Genomic DNA, 8,495 nt, shown 5'->3' with positions numbered 1-8,495 from the left:
GTTAGCTGCTCAGTTAATTAGACTGATTTAATTATTTTGAACAATACAATAATCAGAACTGGATCTTGGCTCTTAATACATCCCCCTTTTTGGTTTTCAACCAAATGCACATGAATAACCAGTAGAATAAACAGTAGAAGTTCTCGTTAAAAGTAGTTTAAGTTATATTAGTCATTATTAAATTCAAGTCGTTTTGATTCAGATATATATATATATATATATATATATATATATATATATAATTTTTCTTTCTCTATTTGTTCTAAATGTATTTTATTTTATAGAGTGTTTATTCTTACATGAACTGTTACAACTGCTATTTGTCTCCTGGGATAAAAAATAAACGTATTTCTGATTCTGATTCTGATGTTGTCCCAAAGCAGCTTTCCAGTGCAGTGAGCCAGGAAAAGTGACCGTGGCAGGAAGAACTTCCTCAGACCAAGAGAAAGAAGGAACCAAGACTCAAAAAGGGGAACCCATCCTTCTGTGATCGACACCAGACAAACTGGATTGTAAGTAAATGAAAATTATATTTAAATAATATTAGTAATATTAGGAGCTCTAGCTATAGCCAAGTTGGCAAATGTATGATAAGTATATTTTATGTAATGCCGAATTGGTAAACATATGCATAATATATTTAATATAAAGTATATTTAAATAGCATAAGTCATTTTAAAAGCTAGTCTAAATATATGACAAGTATACAATAATTATATAAATGTATATTAGTTCATATTATATTTTTTCATGATAATTATATGTAAGTAAAATGATTAATTTTAGAAACTAGCCACCCTGCTAAATATAATAATTGTATTTAAGTCAAATTAATAATAGTAGAAGCTAGCAACCCTGGTAAATAGCATAATTATATTTAGGTAAAATTAATAACTTTGGAAGCTAGCCATACTGGTAAATATATGACAATTATATTTAAGTTAAATTAATAATAGTAGAATATGCCACATTGGTAAATATCTGATAGTTCTATTGAAGAAAAAAGAATAATTGTAGAAGATAGCCAAGTTAGTAAATATATTTAGGCCTAAATAATATTAGTAATTTTAGAAGCCAGCACAGTGGGTACATATATGCTCATTATAGTTAAGTAACATTAGCAGTATTAGAAGCTAGCCAAGTTATGCTAATTATATATGCTAATTATTTATTATAGAATTATTTATTATTATTATGTACATGACAACATGCAGACCTTTGGATCACCCCAGTATCATTTACATTTATGGCATTTGACTGGGGCTCTTTATTACAGAGGTGGACCAGTGTAGTATTAGAGTCTTATTGGCGTTGCACAGCCCAGTCACCCAGACCTCAGTTTCCCACATGGTGAGGTAGCTCACTGGCTGGTGGTGGTGTTATCTGTTGCGCCACACCAACCACTATTCCACAATTCTACCAGCTCTTGGAGGGTAAAGGTTAGCAAGTGCTTACTATGAGACATGTGAAGCATCACCACACCTTTTTGAGCTGCTAATGCATCATCATTAAACAGATGAACAAATTCTAACTATACAGTCTCAGCTAACATGACTAGAACCCTACTGAGTGATGGGAAGAGGGAAGACTGTCTTAACCCACCACTGAAAGGTAGGCCAATTCCACTGTCTTGGAATCCCATACGTGGATGGCTTTGGCGTCACAATCTCTCTGCTTTTTTTTGTAAATTCACAACGAAATGCATCAACAGCAGTGTCAGCCAGGTCCGCTGTTTGAAGACAAACCGAACCCTGACTTGTCTGGATCAGTTAGCGCCTAATTCAATTACTGTCAATTGCTATCTATGCTAATTCAGTCACAGCTCGCTAGTGTTAAGGACAGTGCTGTTTACAGAAGAAAACAAGGGCTTTAATGATGTATCCACCCTGCCATAACATCCTCTCCCATAACCTTCAAGTGGTGATTTGGTGTAATGGGGTCGTACCTAATGCTTCTTTTCGGTTTGCTTGTTGCACATACTGCAGGGCGCCATTAAACCTCTCGAAAACAACACCACCGAACTGGCTGTCCATAGAAGGAGCTAAAGCCCAGCTCTGTAATAGAGAAATTAGCTATACAGTCGTAGGACGTTCATGTTTTCACCCCCATTACACCAAAAGGTTCCCCAAAGAATTTCACTGTAAAAAAACAAAAATAATAATAATAAAGGGCTCAAAGACAAGCTTCTGAATTTTTTTTCCCTTCACCACGAAATGAGCATTTAAATGCCCCTCGTGCAGAGCGGCGGAAAGCTTTCTGAGAGTTTGCACACAGCGGGAGTCCCTGTGACAAACGACTGGACTCTGACAGATCATTTGTTACATATTTTAGGTGAAATATCGTATTCCTGTCGAGGCCCAGAAGTGTACTCTCTTCATTTTGGGAGGGCAATTTGTTGAGAAATGGAAATTGCAGAGCAGGGTTTTCTTGCTAAAGATATTTTAAGTAGTAAACAATGTGCTTCTGGTCAGGTAGGCAGACAGTCAGGCAGGCAATCAACCCACTGTATTGGCCAGTACTGTCACATCAACCCATTTCTTCATGATATTTAATTCCTGTGTCCTACTTTCTTGACCTGCTTCAGCTGTACCAAAGCTTTGCTTGCTTGACAGCCGGCCGGAAGCCGTGCTCATGATTAGCCCTGCTCGCCGTAAGCCGTGACATGTTTTGGATTTTTTATTACGGTGTAATTTGAAGAGTGGCTATGAAGTGTGCAATATTTATATTTTGATTGTGTGGGCAGCACTTGATAGCCCTGCCTCTGTGCCGTCTCCATATGGAACCTGATGCCAGCACAGGGACCCTGTTGGGCTGGAGGCAGCAGCCCACGGCATGCAGCCAAAATCCATCTGCGTAGAAAGCCTTCCATTTGTCTTCCTATTGCACTCGACACATTTCATCAAAACCAATGAACTCTCACCTTTGTTGCAATGGAAGGGAAGCGCACGTCAATATCAGGGACAGCTATTTATCTGCAGTGAAGGTTTTTATTGAGTTCGGAAACGCGGCACATTAGAATACGAGCTTCCTCGGAAATAAACATGAAGGTCTGGAAGTTGGACTGAAGTGGAGAATAGATGTAAAATGTTATTGGCTATCGGCGTTCATATTCGCTCAGGGGAATAGCACATGCACTCCAGAGACATTGAGAATGGACTCATAGGTCGCAGGTCAGCTGCTGCGTAAGCAGTCCTGCAGAGAGTCGGCCATAAAACTGAAGCTTTTACAGAGCCGTGTGTACAGTCATTTATGTTAACATTTCTGTAGCCTACAGCTAAATTGGCTCTTTGGTGGCCATGCCTGTTTCTCATTCGTTCACATACTACACTGTTTACCTGCCGGCTCAGTCGTCCGAAAGCTATGATCACCTTTTTAAAGAGACCCTAGAATGTCAAACTGTATTTTCCTGGGCACGGCTGAATAATGAGAGTTCAATACATGGAAGTGATGAACCTGTGAACCTCAAACACTCAAGCTCTGTTGTTCCTCCTTCTAAAGAACATCCAGTAGAACCATAACAGAGCTGGAAAACAGGCCGATTACAAAAGCACAAAACAGTCCTCACTCATTTAAGATTACATTTTACATTTAAGACATTTAGCAGATGCTCTTATCCAGAATGACTTACAAAAGTGCTTTGCTGTTTACCCAAGGATAACCTCAGCTAGTTTAAATAGACTAAAAATTCAAAGATACCTATTAGTTTAGACTCTACTAAACACAAGTCAGTAAGGAGACCACTGTGCTATTCACCCAAGTCCTCTCAGAAGAGGAGGGTCTTCAGTCTGGGTTTGAAGACAGCGAGCGTTGGACTCTGCCGTTTGGACACCCAGGCAAAGCTTTTCCACCACTTCGGTGCAGGACAGAAAAAAGCCTGGTCGCTCATCTTCCGAAGGGCTCTTGGTGCAGATCGGCTTTTGACCATTGCCATCAAGTACGGAGGGGCTGGTCCGTTCTTGGCTTTGTAGGCCAGGGTCAAGGTCAGGGTCACTCATAATATATATGCCACCAACATTTACATTTCTGGTCAAAGGGATTGTTACAGTGCACTGACAATTCAGCACTAAATTTTTTCACGTTTACACCACTGCTGTAGATACAAATCATGCTTTGAGCGCCCCCTCATGGACAGCTATACATCTGCATTTGCTGACAAGCTGAAGTGAGAAGAAGCATGTGTACTGAGGCAGGAATATGGGTATGTACTGGAACCAGGCCTTGTGACCGCACCCTTTCCTGTCCCAGGGGAGCTCAAACCCGACACATGAAGGAGACAAAGCCTGGGAAGCAAATGAGGATCTGTGCTAAGCTAAAAGCTAATTCTATCCAATGCTAGCTCTCCATCGTCGGCCCCCCACGAAAACAAACTGGACTCCCCTTAGCTGAACCAAACTAAGCTCACATCAGAGGGGAAAGTACTGGCTTTTTTTTTTTTTTTTTTGCTGGTAAGACTCGCGAAAGCCAAACCCAGAGAAGTGAGTCAGGGGCAAGGCTAAAAGCTATCCGGCTGTAATCCAGTAAGACTGGGGATGAATTATAGTGTTTTTCTTACAGTGTTAAAGCTAAGCTATAATATTTGGGTGCTGTGAGCCGTTGTGGTGCTGTAAACCAGAAAGGGAAAGTAAAGGGAACAATAGTCTGTTTTTTTCTAAGGCAAAATAACAGGGTGGTAAATATGCTTGTTAAGTGACATCTGAGCACTTTTTGCCCCAATGAAACTGACATACTTACTATTTATACATTTAACAAGGACTGAAATACTCAATAAATCTATTCTATTTAAGTGCACTAAAAGAAAACAACATTAAAAGACAACTGAAATGTCAGTCTCGGTCTATTCATAAACTGGCATGTTTAAAATGGCAGTTTGTGTCAAACTCTAAGAAAAAATAATCACGTCTTGGCTTTGTGAGATCCTTTTCTTGTAACAACAGCATGGGGTTAAGGAAGAAGAGTAGTGCTGTGTCCAAAACCTGGCCTACCTACATGCGATAAGTCCAGATCACTGTATAGAGCTCTATTATAGGCAACAAAATTCGACAAGGTAGTGAACGATTTCGGACACAACGTTATTCAGACAAGCTATGCACGAATCTTCAAACCAAACAGCAAGGTGAATTATGGGTAGTCCCCATCTGTTTAGTGTACGTCGTTTGTACACTGTATATTGCGGTGCATTGAGAGATTGTTACCACCACATAGTGAATAGCGCACAGCTTCGGACACAGCTTAGATTAAAAAAGTGAGATACAAAAATCTGTCCTTTTTGCTCATGGGCTCCCCCTACGGTTGGGAATTTTTGCATTTTTTACACCACTGATATAAATACAAATCATGCTTGAGCGCCCCCTCGTGGACAGCTATGCACAAGCATTTTTGCTGATAAGTTGAAGTGAGAAGAAGCATGTGTACCGAGGCTGGAATATGGGTATCTACAGGAAGCAGGCCTTGTGGCCACGGCATTTCCTGTGCCAGGGGAACTCAAAGAAAATAACAGGGTGGTAAATACACTTGTTATATGACATCTTATTATTTACCACAATGAATCTCACATACTATTAACAGTACATGCATTCTATGGCACCTTTAACATAACTAGCTCTCTCCACTTGCTGTAGTGTAAACCCTGATATCACCATGAACAGATCAACAGACTAGCTCTCTGAAATGTCAGAAATAATAAGACACGACTTAAAAGAATGATTAAAAAGTAGCTTCATCACAGAGTAATACATTCCCTGTGCCAATCAAAGTCGTCTCTAAGAGCTTGAATCCAGAGTTACTTAGTTCCAGGGTTTTGGCTTTAAAACCATGAAATCTGGCATCATCAATGTGCCCAAGGTGACCTTTTCATATTTTCTAGAACTTTTCATTCTGATGTGCTTAACGTGAGCTATTAAAAGGTCATAGCTGGATGGAGGGCGTAAATATCTTCATCCAAGATTATGGGTGGATATAATGAAAATAACCTTTGTGTTCTTCTACTTTGGGCTTTAAATTAAGAAGTAGAAGAAGTCTATAAAAGCATCCAAGCATGTGACAGAGTATAGGGAAATGGCCATAGAGACTCCTAAAGAATTCAAGCTCATATTCAAGCTAATTGAGTTTGTGTCTCCAGATAAATGCAGGTAGTGGCCTGTGTAACCCTGGCCTGTTGCCATCACTGGCCATGATTGACTTCAATTATTGGCTCTGAGGATTAAGTTGACCCAGGGTGGAAGTAAATCGTCTTGGTTTGCATACATAAATCAGTGGCTATCAATCCTTTATCGGAGATTTATCTGGTGGGATGGCATCTTTTAGGACGCTGCAGCAGAGTATTGTGGGGGTTTATTTAGCGGAGGCTTAAAGGGAGTGCAGAACTTTTAACAGAGTTGATTTTGTTACTGTCCATGATTTGTAGCTTTACCTGATCTACGCTACTGTAGGTATCTGTGACAATTAGCACTAAAAATCTGGGCAGTAAGTGTTCATCTCTTCAGTAAAACACTGTTATTAGAATAAACACTAATAATAACACTCCTACAGAAAGTGGTGGTGGTTCTCCATCACTGTGTTCATCATTAGAACATCTCCAAAGTTCTCCTCTCTCATGGAGTCTAGTATTATTTAGAGTTCTCCTCAGATCAACACCTGGTTTGGTGGTAAATCAGGGCTTAATGATGGTAAATCAGGTGAGCTGCTGCTGCTGCTGATGATGATGATGGAGTTGATGCTCCCGACACTAGAAGGGTGAAGACTTAACACATCTTCTCCAATACATGCAACGACAGACGCTTTTTTTTTCCAATGTGGCATAGCTGGGCAGCCAACACGCTCTGAGAAAACCATTTGGTCCGAAACTCCTTCGCACCAGCTAGCAGACGCCTGTACCGGCCAACATCCCTTAAGAGTGATGAGGAGAGAGACTGCAATCTACTCACCTAGAGAGAGAGTATGGCCAGTTGTGCTCTCTCAGACTGCAGCAGCTGATGGCAAAACATCATGGCTAGGGATTCGAACTTCTGACCCCTGGGCAAAGGTGGTAGTGCATTAGTCCTTTACACCACTCGGAGCTCATACCTGCATCGGTTCTAATCCTCTCCTATAGCTGAGAGACATGATTAAGAACAGTGTGTTTTATTGGTTTTATCTGTGTATAAAATAATTGTAATTCTGATAGCCACAGCTTCTGTTTCCTAACCTCCTACACTCCGTGACTTGTATTACATCCTAAAGATTATGATTCAGTAATTCTATGGAAATCGGTTTAATCTGAGATATTCATAATTTGTGAGTGAGGAATGCAAGTCTGGAACCACCACAATTATTAAGATTGCCAGCTGAGGTCCCCTCTACCTGCATCAAACCAGCTGCCACATACCGGTCCAACCAGCAGGCCCCCCACCCACCACCACCCATAGCAGACCAGCGGCTCACCCGCCTACCACTGCTACCTGTTTAATGACCATGTTAAAACCTAAAAAAAAAAAAAAGACTCGTAGCTAATTATGTAAAGCTGCTTAGTGACGACAACAGTTGTAAAAAGCTATACAAATAAATCTGACTTGACTTGACTTGACACTAGTGGTAGTGTATATGCACTACTGCTGCACAGCTTCAGGTGCCAGGGGTTGTGGGTTCAGTCGCTCCATGCTCCCTGCATCTATGTGATTTTGGGGATGTTTTTGATCCACATGGGCTGGTCCACAGTCTAGTTGCCAAAACACATGCCAGTGAGTAAACTGGCGATGCTAAATTGCTCCTAGGAGTGAGTGTGTGTGTATGAATGGGTGTGTGCATGTTGCCTTGCAATGAAATAAGTGCATAAGTGAAGCTGGTGGTGATAGGGCAATGTTCAGTGTGTTGTACTGTTTTGATATGAGGGTAGCAGTCTATAACAACCCATAACCTTTTTTTACACTCAAAACCCGGGTGACTTTTACCAGTGATGAGGGATGTCCCGATCCGACCTAGTGGACCGAGTGGGATCAGGTCGATCCAGGCTTATTTTAATTGATATTTTAAGTTCTCAAGTCAAGTCAAGTAAAGTCAAGTGGGTTTTATTGTCATTTCAGCTACATACAGAGTACACAGTGAAACGAAACAACGTTCCTCCAGGACCATGGTGCAACATAGACACAGTGCATACAGAACACAAGTGCAACACAAACAAGTGCGGACAGACAACACAGTACAGACAGAGAATAATAAATATTGGCGGTAGTGTGCAAATTATGCGGTGTGTAATAAATACTGAGTCCAGTGAGGTAGTAAAGTTATTAGTGCAAATGCTTTGTGCAAAAAAAAAATGCTTCCCATTTTATCTGGGGTAAATGGTTGAAGAGAGAGAGAGAGAGAGAGAGAGAGAGAGAGAGAGTGCATGTAGCAGGAAATACATCAGTTCAGAAGTTGAGTTGAGTTGAGAAGTCTGATGGCTTGGGGGAAGAAGCTATTGCAAAGTCTGGTCGTGTTGGACCGGATGCTGCGGTACCTTCTTCCTGATGGCAGGAGGG

At 40.9% G+C, this 8,495-nt stretch overlaps 1 long non-coding RNA gene across 1 annotated transcript in view; it reads left to right on the top strand.

The window, feature by feature from the left end:
* The first annotated feature begins 346 nt into the window (after positions 1-346).
* The window catches only part of LOC140551493 (uncharacterized), a 29,592-nt gene continuing 21,443 nt past the window's right edge, over positions 347-8,495 (top strand). The window contains exon 1 of the long non-coding RNA XR_011979258.1: positions 347-512. This is a non-coding gene — a long non-coding RNA (uncharacterized lncRNA). The remainder of the gene's footprint in view (positions 513-8,495) is intronic.

This window comes from Salminus brasiliensis, chromosome 3 (assembly GCF_030463535.1).
Source record: "Salminus brasiliensis chromosome 3, fSalBra1.hap2, whole genome shotgun sequence".
Lineage (NCBI taxonomy): Eukaryota > Metazoa > Chordata > Actinopteri > Characiformes > Bryconidae > Salminus > Salminus brasiliensis.
Note: the sequence above shows the minus strand (reverse complement) of the source record. Positions and strands in the feature narration are given on the sequence as shown.